The sequence below is a fragment of the Acomys minous genome (genome assembly GCF_964271855.1).
Source record: "Acomys minous genome assembly, chromosome: 1".
Taxonomy (NCBI): Eukaryota; Metazoa; Chordata; class Mammalia; order Rodentia; family Muridae; genus Acomys; species Acomys minous.
In genome coordinates, this window is record NC_140483.1 from 109,000,330 (window position 1) to 109,017,032 (window position 16,703).

The 16,703-nt window shown below is 44.6% G+C and overlaps 1 protein-coding gene across 3 annotated transcripts in view; it reads right to left on the reverse strand.

Moving 5' to 3' along the window:
* LOC311592542 (serine/threonine-protein kinase Sgk3) overlaps positions 1-16,703 on the reverse strand; it is a 112,756-nt gene that overhangs the window by 45,219 nt on the left and 50,834 nt on the right. The gene's annotated exons all lie outside the window — the stretch shown is intronic.

The following is a 16,703-nucleotide window of genomic DNA, read 5'->3' on the forward strand; positions in this document are numbered from 1 at the left end:
CAGAGGGAGACCCAGGAGTACCAAGGCTACACAGAGAAACCCTGTCTCAAAACAAACAAACAAAATGGGGAAAAAAGCATCATGAAGCTGCAGGAATAGCTTAGTAGCCAATCAAGGGAGCTTGAGGACCACAGTTCTAGAACCAATGTCAGGAGGCTGACAACTAACTTCCTACTTCCTTTATCTGCAGCTCCACAGTATCTGATACCCTCGTATGGGGTGCGCGCGCGCATGCACACATGTGCACGACTCATTAGGAGTCACCTTATAGATCCTTTGCTTTTGTTTTTGTTTTTTTGTTTGTTTGACCAGTAGTGTCTGGTTTTTACCATAGATCTCTGGGCTATCTACTCACTGGTTCTTGGTCACCCAAGCAGTGTGTGGGTTCTATCTCACAGAATAAGCCTTAAATCAGAGCAGCCATAGGTTGGTTACTCCTACACACACTAGCTTTGTGCCACCATTGCCGTAGCATATTTTGCCAGCAGGACAGATTACAGATCAAAGGTTTTTGTGACTGAGTTGGTGTTTATTTACGTTTTTCTTTTGGTAGACCGAAGAGTGTTTTTCCATAACAAAGACGTAGGTGTTCAGGTTCTGTATAGGCACCAGCTGGGCCTCTCCAAGTTGTGTGAGTTGTTTGGGTGTTGTCTTCAGCATGGGCGGGGCCTTGCTGTGGGTTTGAGGAGAGCAACCTATTGTCCTGGCAACAGCCTGGGTTATCTGGGGATTTCCATGGGACCTATTGGATGTAACCCAGTACCAGTACTGGAAGCTTCGCTTAGTGACAAGAGAGTTCCAGTTGGAACTCCATTTTCCTCATTATTTGCGGACTATTAGGATCACCTTCATATATTTTAGGACGTTTCCATTGCACAAGGCTTTTATATTATCCCTCAAATGCCCCTCAATACTAGCTGTCCCTCCCTGTACTTCCCCCCCCATCAACACCATCTCCCCTCCCCCTCCCAACCTGCTCTTCCTGTTCCCATCTGCCCCACCCCCACCCCCTCATCAGGATGAATTTTTTTCTAGTTCCATGTATTCGACTGCAAGTTTCACGGAGTCATTATTTTTAACAGCTGAGTAATACTCCATTGTGTAAATGTACCACATTTTCTTTATTCATTCTTTGGTTGAGACACATCTAGGCTTTTCCCCAATTTCTGGCTATTATGAAAGAGCAGCAGCGAACAAGGCTGAGTAAGTGTCCTTTTGGTAAGATGAAGCGTCTTTTGGGTATATGCCCAAGAGTGGTGTAGCTGGGGCTTGAAGTAGATGGATTTCTTTCTTTCTAACGAATTGCCATATTGATTTCTGTAGTGAGTGCACCAGTTTGCACTCCCACCAGCATTGGATGTGTGCTCCCTTGCCCTTCATCCTCCCCAGCATGAGCTGTCACTTGTGTTATTGATCTTAGCCATTCTGACAAGTGTAAGATGGAATCTCAGAGTAGTTTTGATAAACATTTCCCTGTGGCCAAGGATATTGAACATTTTTAAAAAGCATTTCTCTTTAATTTGAATTTCCTTTGTTGAGAGTTCTTATTTAGATCTGTACCCCATTTTAGAACTGGATTATTATATATATATATATATATATATATATTCATATATATTCTTGAGTTCTTTATACATTTTGGATATTATTCCTCTTTCAGATGTACAGAGGAGCACATTCTCACATACACCTGTCCTTGTTGTGTAAACCTTGCTCTACCTACTTAAAGTTGATTAGCTTGGGATTTGGCGGAGGAGACAGGGGAGTTGTTCAAGGTCCACAGGCTTGGGGTTGGGGACCGTGAGGGAGGTAGAGAACACAGGTGCAGGAGGAGGAGGCGGGTTAGTGAGCGTGGAGAGAAGCACATGGCTGCATCGGTGTGGATGGAGGGAAGCAGTCTAGATGGAGAACATTAGCACAGATAGGGATGGTTAAAGCAGGTGTCCTGGGATGGGGGCTGGGAAGTGATGAGGATAGTTTAGAAGGTTAATATCTGCTCAGTCCCAGATAAAACGAGGCTGTTCTAAAATACAACCGGTGTCTGTGCCTTTATTGATTATGATAGGTTAGATAATACTGCCATAATAATTATAGGCCAATTTAGTAATAAACATTATTAGAATTTTTGTATTTTCTACAACACTTCTCCTGGCTGTAGGTTGCTGCTCCGTCCAAAATGGTGGTGTCCTTTGCCTTACGGAAGCTTTTGAGTTTCATGAGGTACCACTTGTTTCTTGTTGATCTTAGTCTGCGCTAAAGACAACCCAGAAAGTTGTTTCCTGTGCTAATGAGTTCAAAGCTGTTCCCCACTTTCTCTTCTATCCAGTTCAGGGTGTCTGGTTTCATGTTGTGGTCTTTTTGATCCATTTGGAGCTGAGCTAGTTTTGGTTTTAGTTTTGGTTTAGGTTTTTGGTTCTTTTGAGACAGGGTTTCTCTATGTAGCCCTGGCTGTCCTGGAACTCACTCTGTAGATCAGGCTGTCTTTGAACTCACAGAAATCCACCTGCCTCTGCCTCCCAAGTGTTGAGATTAAAGGTGTGTGCCATCACCGCGTGGCCTGAAGTTGAGTATTGTGCGTGCTGTAAACATGGATCTAGTTGCATTCTTCTACATGCAGACATCTGGTTTGACCAGCGCCATTTGGTAAAGATGCTGTCTTTTTTACCAGTGTGTATTTCTGGCTTCTTCATTAAAAAAAAAAAAAATCAGGTATTTGGATTTATGTTTGGGTCTTTAGTTCTATTCTGTTGATCAACATGTCTGCTTTTATGCCAGTACCATGCTGTCTTTATTAACTTGAAAATCTGGAATGGTGAGACCTCCAGCAGGTCTTTTGTTGTTCAGATTCTTTTAACTGTTCTGAGTGTGAGTGTGTGTGTGTGTGTGTGTGTGTTTCCATATGAAGCTGAGAATTGTTCTTTGAAGATCTGGGAAAAATTGTGTTGGTATTTTGAAATAGATTGCATTGAATCTGTAGATTGCTTTTGGTAAGATGGCTATTTTTACTATGTTAATTCTACCATCCATGAGCATGGGAGATCTTTTTATCTTCTGATGTCTTTTCAACTTCCTTCTTCAAAGATTTGAAGTTTTTATTATACAAGTCTTTTCACTTGTATGGTTAGAGTTATCTCAAGATAGTTTATATTATTTGAGACTATGGTAAAAGGAGTTGCTCAGATTTCTTTCTCAGTCTGTTTGTCATTTGCATATAGGAGGCTACTGATTTTTTGTGTGTGTGTGACTTGATTTTGTATTCAGCTATTTTGCCAGCTAAAGTTCCCTGGTGGAATTTTTTAGGGTCACTTATGTATATTATCATATCATAGCAAATAAGGATATTTTGATTTCTTCCTTTTCATTTTTGTTTTTTTTAAATCCCCTTCAGATGTCATACTGCTTTATTTAAGACATCCATTACTATACTGAGTAGTCCGGCTTGGAGACCGGACAGCCTTGTCTTGTTCCTGATTTTAGTGGAACTGTTGAGTTTCTCGCTGTTTAATTTGATGCTGGCTATCAGCTTGCTGCCAGTTGCCTTTATTATATTGAGGCATGCCTCCTGTATCCCTAATCTCTCCAGTTCTTTTATCATGAAGAGGGGTTTGATTTTGTGGTTTGTTTGTTTATTTTTTTCCTTTCAGTTTGTTTACATAGTAGATTACATTTACTCATTTTCATTTGTTGAACCATCTCTACACGTCTGGGATGAAGTGTGTGTGTGTGTGTGTGTGTGTGTGTGTGTGTGTGTGTGTGCACAGCCCAGCGCCTTGTTCAGCCATCATCAGAGAGGCTTCCTCCGGCAGCGGGTAGGAACTAATGCAGGACGTAAGTCAGATACAGAGTGAGAAAGAGAGAGAGACCTTGGACAAAGCTCTAAATGGGATGTCTGCATCAAATCTCTCCTTTCAGCGCCCAGGGAGCCCCACAGAAAAGTTGCCAGAGGAGTAAGGGACCCAGAGGGAACGGAGGACACCAGGAGAATGAGGCCTTCTAACTCAGATGAACTCACAGAGATGGAAGCAGGAGGCACAGGGGGCCTACATGGGTCTGCACCAGGTCCTCTGTGCATAATTATAGTTCTGTTTAGTATCCTGAAGGTGAGAACTCATTGGTCTCTGACTCCTGTGCCCTCTCTTGGGCGCTGTTCCTTCTGTTGATCTGCCCTGTCCAACTTCACTATGATGGTTTCTGTTTTTATCTTATTATATTTTATTTAGTTAGGTTTGCCTGTTATCTCTTAGAAACCTCTTTTTTTTTCTTCTGATAGACAGAAAGGGAGTAGATCCAGATGGGGGAGGAGGTAGAGAGAAACTGGAAGGAGTAGAGCGAGGGGAAACTGCAATAGATTATATGATAAAAGAATCTACTTTTAGTAAAAGGAAAAAAAAAGAAGGCATAAAAACAACAGGACATATGGTGGTAATAGCCCTTCTGTGGAGGGAGAGGATCGCACAGTGGCATGCAAGGTGTCACAGGATAGGTGCAGATAGATGGCAATGTTAAAAATTCAAGTGGCTGAAGCCAGGCATGGTGCCACACACCTGTAATCCCAGCACTCGGGAGACAGAGGCAGGCGGATCTCTGTGAGTTCAAGGCCATCCTGGTCTACAAAGTGAGTCCAGGCCATCCACGGCTACACAGAGAAACCCTATCTTGAAAAACAAAATCAACCAGCCAACCAAACAAAACCAAACAAAGAAACAAAAAAATCAAGTGGCTAATGAAAAATGCTGACTTCAGAGATCCTAACAAGGGCTGAGGTTATTTCCAGCTGTCCCTGAAGGTGTGCACAAAGCAAATGACTAGTTGAATGCAGCTGCTTCGTAGAGTCTTTAATTTCTTATAGCTGCCAGCAGATAGGACTAAGAATGAAGGCCAGAATTTAATGGTGAGTGGTGAAGGGCAATTAAACATGCACCCATGTAGTCACAGATGCTAATGTAAGGGCATGTGTTGGGCAGCAGACTCTGGATGATACACGCAAGCCTCTGGGCAAGGTGAGCAAGGCTCAGAACGATGGCCTCCATTTCCACTCACATGAACTTCCCAGCTCAACAAAGCTACCCGAACTCCTCCTCTAGGGACAGGCGAACTTCCAATGCCTCCCCATCCCATCCTCCATGTGACCCTTTCAAGCTGTTTTCCAAGGAGAGACCAATTTCCCCTGACTCATGTTCGCACTGTTCTTTATCATCACAAAACCCAACTGAGCTTACAAAGCAGTTTAAGACAAACTGAGAAGATACTGAACACAATGTAGAATCACTGTGACCCGTGAAAAGGTCATGCGCACATACTGCTGACTTTCCTTCAGGGCCTTTCCCAAGAGAGACCTGCAGCCACCTCAGAGTGGATATCCACTCTAGAAAGGGAAACAGGAAACCCTTCCAAAGGTTATTGGACACCATCTCTGAACTGACACTGTGTTCTAGTCAGAGTGGCGCTCCTAAAGATGGTGTAAAAGATAACGTTGAATCTTGGTGGGTCCATGGAACCACAGATTCATCTTGTGTCTGTTTCCCTTGTTCTAGAATTTTACTAGATATATATATATATATATATATATATATATATATATATATATATATATATATATGTACACAATATATGTATATATAGATACACACACACACCCATCCCCACAATGGATCCCCATCCTGCCAGAAAGGCTATTACAGGAGAAAGAGCCTTGTCCAAAGCTCTGAGAAGCATCAAAGAGAGGAGTAAGAGTTGCTGAGCCTTCTTCAGTTTGTCAGCAGCTACAGCCCATTTGGTTCCTGGCTTACAACCCTTAGGACCAAGCACTCCCTCCTTACTCCGCCCGCTCTCCCTTGTGAGTTCAGAAACCAGCATCACTATCAAAAAGCTGACGACTCCGGAGTGTTGAATCCTATCACATCTCCACTTACAGCTGCCTGCTTGGCTGGGCCAGAGCCCAGCGAACCTTGGGACATTGACTATGGACTGCCAGACTCTAAGCAGGTGCTGCTACCAACTCCAGATGCAAGCCCAGATGAGGCACGCTGGGACGGTGACTGTTGGGCTGGCCCCTGAGAGCAAGCATACGGCTCGTGGCCCGATAAATGGTGTTTTGCTAACAGCATCAGCAGAGACAGCAAGATGCAGTTTGCTATCACAAGACAGAAAGAGCAGTACCTACCATTCACTGTCATACCAGACAGCTGTATCTGCACTGTGGTCATAATATGGTCCAGACTCTGGAGCAGTGGTTCTCAACCTGTGAGTTTCGACTCTCTGGGTGGGTTGAACAACCCTTTCACAGGAGTCACATATCAGATATTTACACTGAGATTCCTAACAGTAGCAAAATCCCAGGTATGATGTAGCAATGAAAATAATTTTATGGTTGGGCATCACCACAATACGAAGAACTGTATCGAAGGGTCGCGGCACTAGGAAGGTGGAGAACCACTGCTCTAGAGAGACTGTAATCACGCTGACTCTACAGGCCACCACACTGATCCATCACATCGATGACATTAGCTTAATTGGCCCCAGTGAACAAGGAAGAGCAAACAGTAAGCCCCGGACACAGAGGATGGGAGGAAACGCCACAGAAGCTGGGGGAATCTACTAGACAGATGTTCCCTAGGGCTTCACTGCTCTGAGACAGGATGTCCTGTCTCAAGTGAGACACGAGCAAAACCACCGACACTTCGTGTCTACATGGGCTGCTCTGACCCACTTACTGAGAAACCCAGAAGGACTGCCAGTTTTTACTGACACCTACTCTATAAAACGGTACTGTAATGATGAAAGCTGCGCTCTCCCCTGAGCCTCTGTCTTGTGACACTCCAGAGCTGGAAATGATGCAAGAGGTAAGGATGGTTTGAGGTCTCTCAGACAAGCACTAAGATAAAAGAGTGGAAGCTATTGACCCTTGGAATTTGCCAACAGCTACTGTCCCATGTGGTTCCCGGCTTGGTACTTGGCCTGGGAAGAGATCAGACAGCTCTCTGTCGACATTCAAGAGGCTGACAACAGGAACAGGAAATTAACAGGGCACTAGTTGAGTCACCAAATCAAACCACTGTGTATGTACAAGCAGCCTTCCACTTGGAATAGTAAAGGCATAACTGACTCTGGGCAGGTCTGGATGGCTCAACTTGGTGTTAAGGGTAAGTGGCAGATTCCACTGGTAACAGGATTTAAACCAAGATGGTCTGGTGTTGGTTTCTTTTTTATCCATCTACCTTAGTGTCTCTACAATATGCACATGCACTCTACAGAGTCCTTCCTACAGGACCAATGGAGGAGACCTGTAAAGTGTGCGTTTGAAACAGGGTTTTGCTGCCCAGGCTGGCCTTGAATGCCTGGTCACAAGTAATGGCACCTACCTCAGCCTCTTAAGTAGCTGGGCCCACAGGAATATGCCACTGCGCCTGTCTTCCATGAACCTACCTTTAAGTAGTCAAAAGGAGAAGTAGGAACAAGTAACATTAATTTCACCATGAATTTAATTCTTATTCCATAAAAGCCCAGCAATTAAAATTCTGAAGAAGCATCCTCTGATGACACAAACAGAGTGGAATGAAAAGTGGACTGACCAAAAAAAAAAAAAAAATTTTTTTTTAAAGCAAATGGGGAAACTTTTGGGAAAGAACAGGGAAAGTCATTCTGGTCATGTGGGAGTAAAAATGGTTACGTTTTGGAGTTCGATGGTATTAGCTTTAAAAATAATAATAGTAACGACAATGACAACACCAGGAAAGGGATGCACATTCACTCCGCCAGAAGGCTGAAGACCATCTGTGCAGTTGTTCTTGGGGGCAGCTAGCCTACTGTGGCATATGAGGCATGACTCCATTGAGACTAAGTCATTAAGATGCCAATTCACAGTGGAAAAACTAAGCTTACTATCCACTCATTGTCAACACAGGTGTGGCCAACAAGATGGAAAGAAGTAGATGAAAAAAAGAAGACCTGTCACAGGCCAGCCAGGTCTGAAGAGGGACAGCTAATGCGGCAGGACAACACAACAGCTAGTAAGTAGTCTCTAACAGCTCTCACCTGGGAGCAATTTGGCAACCGCTGACGGTATTTTTAGTGGTCTATACTTGGGAGGGGCCGGGAATGACACACAGGATTACCCTATAGCAAAAAAACAAAAAACAAAAAAAAACAAAACCAAAACCAAAAAAATGGTCTGCTCCAATGTCAGGGCTGAGGTCGTGAAACTAGCATTGGGGACTAGGAAACAATCTGCAGACAACACACTTGTTGTGAGACTGAGTGTGGGTGCCCAGTACTATTCCAATAAAGGAAGGAGTAGCGATTTGCCTGTAATGCCAGTGTTTCCAAAAACCCAGATCGAATCCTGGATCCAGTCCCAGAGCAAGCAGGCTAGTTGGACAGGCAGGTTCAATGAGCTCTGGTTCAAGTGAGAGACCTTGCCTCCATAAACAAAGCGGAAAACAACTGAAGAAGACTCCCAGCTCCAGCCTCTAGACTCCACCTGCAGGGCCCACACACACAAAGAAACTGGTGTTTACTGAGCACTAACAGAGGGGCTGTCCTAAGTACACACAGCAACCTGAGGCAAACGTCATCATGCCCATTTTACAGACGAAGAAGCAAGCTAGGCTGTAATCACACAGCTACGGGTCACAGTGCGCTGACTCAAGAGTACAGAACACCCACCACATCTGTCAAATTCTTGTGTCCCTTCACACTCACCATCATCTTTTACTTCATCTGTGAAGATTTCAGAGTTTAGAAGCATCCCAGGTATCTGGAAGGCAACCAAGTTCCAGAAAACAAACATGGCAGAAAATGCCTGCTTCTGATTCTGCCTCCTGGAAGGGTCAGAGATGAGTAAGCACCATCGCGCCCCTGTCTCTCCCCTCTGAAAACAAGCCACATAAACACCTAGCCAAGAGTTTGGTACAAAACAGGCTGAGTGCTGGCCTTATTACAGGGCAACCAAGGGCCAGTTATAAAACAGACAAGAGCCAGGATGCCACCAAGATCATGTCTCTCAGAAATTCATGCCCAGAACTGTAAAACTGGTCAAAGGGCCATGGCTTAGGTGATGGTCTAGGGGAGGAACTACTGTTGCTTTGCTAAGTAGGCACGTTATCAAATACTTTCTAAACTATGTTTATGTACACAGAGGTGTGCTGCTCTCAGCCCTGGGTCAGAGAACGTTCTGCGTTCAGAGGTCAGAAGTTAAAGTAGAGTCTCACAGTTGGTCAAAATGCTGATAATAACTGACAGTTGAACGACCAGCCCTAAATAGGACATCAGATCAATCCCCACCTGAAGGCTCAACAAGCATCACAAAGGAAGGAGCAGAAAGAATGAACGAATGTTGGAGCTGGAAGGTGGCAAAGAGTGCTATGAAATGCTGTCTTCTGGACATGGCGTTGCCATGGACTCAGGAGCTCACAGCCACTCTAGTTACACACCAAAGACCTGAACAAAATGGAGCCAGTGAACGCTTCAGTATGGATGGGGGTGGAGCTCATGAGGCCCCACCCACCCCAGCTGAGGAGCTATTGGCTGCTAACGGCTGCTGGAAGATGGTTGTTTTTTCTTTGGCAGTATGTCCCTGATGGATTGCTCATACGCCAGTGGACAGCCACACATTCACAAGTGTTATTAGATGGCACTAATTGTACTCAGTGCGTTATTAAAAACAAAACAAACCCATGAAGTACTGAGGGGGATGTGTTCAGAGGAGTCTGGGGAAAGTTAAAGGAGGGGAAAATGATATGGATATGATCAAAATACACTGTAGGCATAAGGTTATTGCGTAGTTTAAATTCTTATTTTTGTCTCATTATTGTGTGAACACTACTCCCCACTTGTACCCTGGTACGCCAATAAAGCAGCTTACAGCTGAGCAGGGAAGAGAATAGGGCTGGACTTCCTGCTAGCCAGGGAGGAGGAGTTAGAGGAGGAAGTAGGGGATTCCGTCACGGGTAGAGGTCTGCCTTTAAAGCCTGTATTTCTTCAGGGATCCTAAAGACTGGTGCAATACTACCTAGCAAACCATACCGTATCTGAAGGCAGACACACTCATGAATTGTCAGTATCCATTCTTAAATAATAAAGTGGAGAGAGTCATCTTAAGGCAAAGGATTAAGGCTGGAAAAGCTACGAATGTCTGCAGCGTGACAGAACTGGAAACTGCTATTTGTCAACAAGGATGCCCAAAGCAGCTAAAGACCCAAGATGATACAAAGCAAAGAAACAACTGAACAGAGAGACAGACAGAGATAATTTAAAAGAAAATAAAAAATATGCAGTTGGAAAATAAACATATGAAAGGATATTCTTCATAATGTATCATTGCAAAGATGCAAAATTAAATGAGATTCTAGGGATACAGCTGGGATATGACGCTCCGTAGCTCATTCAAGGACCTGCATTCAATCCCCACTACAGGGGAGGGGAGGAAGAAGAGAGAGAAGCAGAAGGGAGCAGAGGTAAGGGATATATGCCCTTTAGAATGGCCAATACCCAGAAAACTTAGACCACCAGACGCTCTGAGGAAGGAGCAATGGGAACTCCCACTCACTTCAGAAGACATTCTAACGGAGTCTTACAAAACTAAAACACGGGGGTTTGGAGCATCTGCTGCTCTTGTTGAAGACCTGAGCCCAATTTCCAGCACCTAGGCCGGGCGGCTCATCTGCATGCAACGTCAGTGCCAGGATATCTGAAATCCTCTTTGGGCCTCCCTGGGGGTTGCACACACTTGTGCATAGACACCACTATACAAATAAATCTGATGATGATGATGATGATGATGATAAGCCTATTTCCCTAGCTGGCAGCATGGAGGCCACACAATGCCTGAATTACTGTAAAAGACACAATCCAGCAGTCATTTGTCAGGACTCTGGCAGCCTTTCCCAGAAAGTCCTGGAAGCATAAAGTCCCCAAATGGGCTGCAAAGCCAAGCTGGCCAAGCATAAAGAGTTTTCTCCTGATCATGAAGACTGGCTCTATACAGGCGCTGTTTTCACAGTACAGCACCTATACCTTCAGGGCAGGCTAGAGTTGTCCCCCCGACCAGGAAAAAGGACACCAGTAGAAGCTCCGAGAGCGTGGCCATCCAGGATCTGAACACGGTAGCGAAGGACCAAGATGGAGGCCACAGGCTAACACCTCAGGGACAGAGGAAGCAGGACAGAATCACCAGGCAGGTGGCTGCTGCCAACATGAAGATGAGAACAAAAGATGCTAAATTAATAAACTGGCTCATTCAAAACAAACAAAAGCTAAAAGCTAAAATTTTACACACACACACAAAACCTGTAAGTGGATGTCAGAATAGATTTATTCGTAACTGCCTGAAATTAGAGGCAATCAAGATAACCTTCAGTGGGTGACTGGATTAATAAACGGTGAAACATACAAACAACGGAATATTTTTAATGCTAAAAAGAAATAAGCTGTTAAGCCAAAGGAAGACATAAGATGGGGTGGGGGCGGCCTTAAACACCCATCACTAGGAAATACAAGTCTGAAACGGCTCCATCCTGTGCGATCTCATCTGACTGAAAGTAAGAGCCAAAGCAGAGCTACAGGACAATAAAAAGATCAGTGGCTGCAAGGGCAGCAGGGTGCAGAGACATAGGTGGAGTACAGGATTTTAAAAGTAGAAAAGTAGGGCTGGAGAGATGGCTCAGAGGTTAAGAGCACTGTCTGCTCTTCCAGAGGTCCTGAGTTCAATTCCCAGCAACCACATGGTGGCTCAAAACCGTCTATAATGAGACCTGACGCCCTCTTCTGGCGTGTAGGTGTACGTGAAGTCAGAGGACTGTATACATGATAAATAAATCTTTTTTTTTTTAAAGTATGAAAGCATACAAGAATGCAGCATTATAGCCTGTCCATATCCACACATTACATCAAGTGAGAAGCCCTAATGTAAATTAATCCCTTTGGGTGGTTATGATGGTTTTATCAACTGATTAAGCGAAGCACTATGCTGAGAGAGGGTAGTAATGGGGGCGGGTTACAGCTATGGACAGACGGGATACCTACCTACCTCTAATTTGAGTAGGAATTTAAAATTGGACACAGGGAGAAGGAGAGGCCTGAATAATAAAGGCATTCCCCCAATTTACCTAGAAAATCAGGGGCAGAGGAGGGGATCATTTCTAAGTAGGAAACAAGATGAGCGGCTTTTAAAATTGAACTAAGCTGGCGGTGGTGGTGCACGCCTTTAATCCCAGCACTCGAGAGGCGGGGACAGGCGGATCCCTGTGAACTGGAGGCCAGCCTGGCTTGTCTACAATGCGAGTCGGAGTCCAGGACCGCTACACAAGGCTACACAAGAGAGACCCTGTCTCGAAAAACCAATAAAATAAAATTGAACTGAAAGCATCTTTCCAAGGGTTTCTAACTGCAAACCAATTGGCTACTTCCTATCTGAAGTATTTCCACAGAAACAAAGCAAGTCTTTGTCCCATTGGCAAATTAGGTCTGCACAGAACAGATTTTAAAACCTAACAGGATCCTGATGAAAGACACATAGTAACCTTCTCCCTTTCCCTTTCCGGGAGCTCCAGCACGGATGAATCAGTTACAACCTTTCCTGTTTTCCTTGCTAACACATCCTTCCTCCAGTGCCTGCTCCCACCCCCTCTTTGAGTTTTCCCTGTTGTCTTATCACAGAGCCTTCCCCAATGTTCCCTAAATTTGTTTTCTTTCCTTAGAGGCACCTTTACTGTTCCTGATTTGTGCTAATGAAAAGTGATATATAGTTGGAACTAAGGCAATGAAAAGTATGCATTTATCAATTTGAGAAGGGTCCAAGAGCCTCAGGGGAAGAAGCCATGAGAGGCTGCCTACTCCCTGAAACTGGCTATTTTATTAAGGACAGGTAGGGAGGGAAGGAGAGTGAGAAGGCACAGCGGCCACTGAGAGCCCCTTGTACTCCCTTCTAGAATCAAAATTGCTAGGTAAGGAGACAAGGTAGTCTAAAGTTCTCCATGGAACACACTCACCACTTGACTCAGAACCCACAGGACAGATGTAACAGAGAGGGCAAGGCAGGGCCCTGTCCCTCTCACCTCCCAAGGTCATTGTATCTTGGGGTCCCAATCACAATGGGGCTGCGCTGTTCGCCCAACCGCTTCCGTTCAGATGCTCATTCTGAGCACATCTTGCAGGCTGATGTGAACACACCACACGGAACTTCACACCTGAAGGGCAACGGCCATGGGCAGAGAGTGAGGCCGAAAGTAAAGCTGGCTTGTGACTGCAGACTGGAAGATTTCAGACAGAGGAGGATCGCTCCTTCTCCCTCCTACACAAACCTCACAAACTCAACAACTACCTTCAACCGGCTTCCATTCTAATCCAGCCTCCACCCCACCTTCCACTGTAGCTGGTGGCTAAATTTTAGATGCTGAAGTGGGCTGGTAAGATGTAGTGACCAAAATGGTATATACTCACCATTATATCTGGACACTAGCCCAAGGGGCATGTCCCATGAAAGTCTTCCCTCACCAGGAAAGTGGGTCAGAGGGGAGGACATCCTATTGGGACTCTAGGTGAGAGAAGCATGGGAGACTGGGGAAATAGAAGGATCCAGAGGGTCCTAGAAACCTACAAGAAGAACATTATGACAGGCGGATCTGGGCCGAGGGGTCCTGCGCAAACTATGGTACCAGCCAAGGACAATACATACAGTAAACTTCGAACCTCTAGCCAATGGACAGGATGTTCTCACAGTAGAGTGGAGAGTGGGATCTGACTTTTACACGAACTCTGGTGTCCCATATTTGACCACGTACCCTGGATGGGGAAGCCTGGTGGCACTCAGAGGAAGGGTAACAGGCTACCAAGAAGAGACTTGATACCCTATGAGCATATACAGGGGGAGGAAGTCCCCCTCAGGAACAGTCATAGGGGAGGGGAATAAGGGGAAAATGGGAAGGAGGGAAGAATGGGAGGATACAAGGGATGGGATAACTATTGAGATGTAATATGAATGAATGAATTAAAAAAAAAAAAAGATGTAGTGACCAGAGCCTCCTAACTGCCTTTGAATAAATTCTTGAATCAAGTTTATATCTAACAGTGTCACAAGTAAAATAAAAATAATGACTCAATTGGAATATTACACGGACACAATTTTAACGTATAATTTTTTAAAACTTAATTAACCCAAATGCTGATATCAAAAACCATCCGCTTTACCAACAAACTCAAGCATGTCCTGGTGACCACATCCCTCAGATGAAATAAAATCTCTAGGATGTATCTTCTTCACACGTACAAGAAAGCAAACTAAGAGGTAGGAACATGTTTTTAAGATTAAAAACAATGAAGCCAGGCACGGTGTGCCCGTAATCTCAGCACTCAGAGAGGCTGAAACAGGAGGGCTGTAACCTCAAGGCCAGCCTAGACTACAGAGAGCCCGTATCTGAGGGTGGGGAGGAGACAGACACGGAGAGAAATTATGCTGTGCGAAGTCAGAGCCAAACAGAAGAAGAGAATGTTCAGTCCCCTCCAGCTCAGAAAACAAGGCAGAGGAACAGCACTGCGAGTGCCTGGAGATAGCAAAACAAAACACAGCTTAGGAACCATGCTCCACAAGAAAATCCAAAGCTGAAGATGGTGCTCTGCGCACAGTCTGTCTGATATATGGGGAAAAAAAATCCGCCTGTCTTATTATGCATCACTACACTGCTCTCCCTACACCCACTCCCTTAAAAACACAGACTCAATGTTTTCATCTCTTTTTACTTCCCACTAAACTTCCCTGCCATCTAAGTCCCCACTCTCAAAATAAGCTGTGAAGAGCCCCCTTTAAGGATTAGGTCTCTCAGAACTTGAGTTCACATAGCTTACAAAGCAGATACGTGGGGCCTCATGTATCTTTTAAAAATAACTGGGAAAAAAAAATGTACAGAAGTAAAAACCATCGAAACTCTGTATGCATCCTTCACGTCCTGTCTGGGAGAAAAGAGGGGCGCTCAAGGAAATCTGGAGTCAAGGAAGATTGTGGCCCGTTTCTGAGAAAGCTGGCATCAGAACTCTCACCTGAATAACTAACTCATCCAGTGGTGTCTGGGGTGCTGTGGCATGAGAGGGAGGTGGGGGGTGGGGGAGAGAGAGAGAGAGAGAGAGAGAGAGAGAGTGAGTGTGTGTGTGTGTGTGTGTGTGTGTGTGTGTGTCCCCTCAGGGAGTATAAACACTTTAAGCCAAAAGGGCAGCAGAGGTCTTCAGGTCAGTTTGCCTGAATGCCTGCTCACACTAAGGAAAGTAGCCAAGTCATTAATGAGAACAGAACTATGATAAATCAATCAATACTCATCTTGAGATTTTACAAAGCACTGCCACGGAAACCTTACCTTATATTTAAAAAGCCTAAGTTAGGATCGCTGTTTTTTTTTTTGTTTGTTTGTTTTTTGTTTTTTTGTAGGAGATACAGGCTGAGCTCACCATGTAGGAGGAAAATGAATGCCTGCATGGCTTCTCACTCTGCTGAGTGAAGTCTGAGAGACTTCAAAAAGGGAACTGCAGGCTGTAGGTCTATTAGATGGAACAGAACGCAGAGGGCTTAAAGACAGTGGGAGTGGCTTGTTTGGGGGGGGAAAAATCTGGTAAAATAACCTTAGCTATTTGCCTGTGGAGCACAGGGTATGGGGGAATTAAACATTATCTTGAGGTTTTATCCCTGGACTGTAAGAACACTGAAAGCAGAGTGGAGAGGCAGGCAAGGCAAAGCGCTGCTGCGCTAGCTTAAGTAGCTAGCAGTTGTGCTGGAAATTTCTGTTCAAAGCGACACATCCAATATCTACTCAGGCCAAGCGCTGTTTGCAGGCACTTGGGACTCAGCAGGAATACAACACACTTAGGCACATGGAGGCTACGCTCCAGTGGCAGACAGCAGATGAGTAATTATACAAACAGATAAGTATATATTATAGAAGTGTGGGGCTGTGTGCAATTTTAAATAAGAAGGAAACATCTGAACAAATACCCAGAGGTGAGGGAGTAAGCAATGCACAGAGCCGGGAAGTCAGCAACTTACACACCAGTATCTCAAAAATAATTTTACTCTGGAAGGCTTTTGAAGTTGCCAGCTGCATTGCCACATAACCTCTCTTCCCATTTCGGGGCTGGCCTTCTGGGTCTCACTTCCTGACCATATCCTGTCGGATCAAGAAAACTTCACCACCGATAACGAACTGGTGATGAGGTCAACTTATTTACGTTGGTTCCACCTTCTACACAGAGAACCGAGCTGCATTTTGGAAAAACAAAAGCAAAACCCTGTTGGAACATGTTTGTACAAAGCTTAAGACAATCATCTTGTTCTCAAAGCAATAATTGATGCAGCAACTTCCAGACTTGTGATTTAAATCAAAGGTGGTGAGGAGTGACTATGAATCATACAATTAAACTACCAACCAGGATGCTGCTGAGGGAAGAAGCTCACAGCACCGTAAAACCGGCCAAAACAACAACAGTTAACTCCCACCTTCCTTTGGTTTTAAAATTTGCTGACCAGCAGAGCCGAGTTCTAAGCTCTGCCATCTATCGCTTCTGGCTCTTTAAATACATCATCATCTGTAAAGACCAGCAAGACTAACTTTTCAGATTTTTTTTTCCCTTTTGCCTTTTTTTTTTTTTTCCAGACAAGGTCTAGCCTTGAAGTAACTGTGAAACACAGCCAGGCCTTGAACTTTCAGCAACTCTCCTGTCTATGG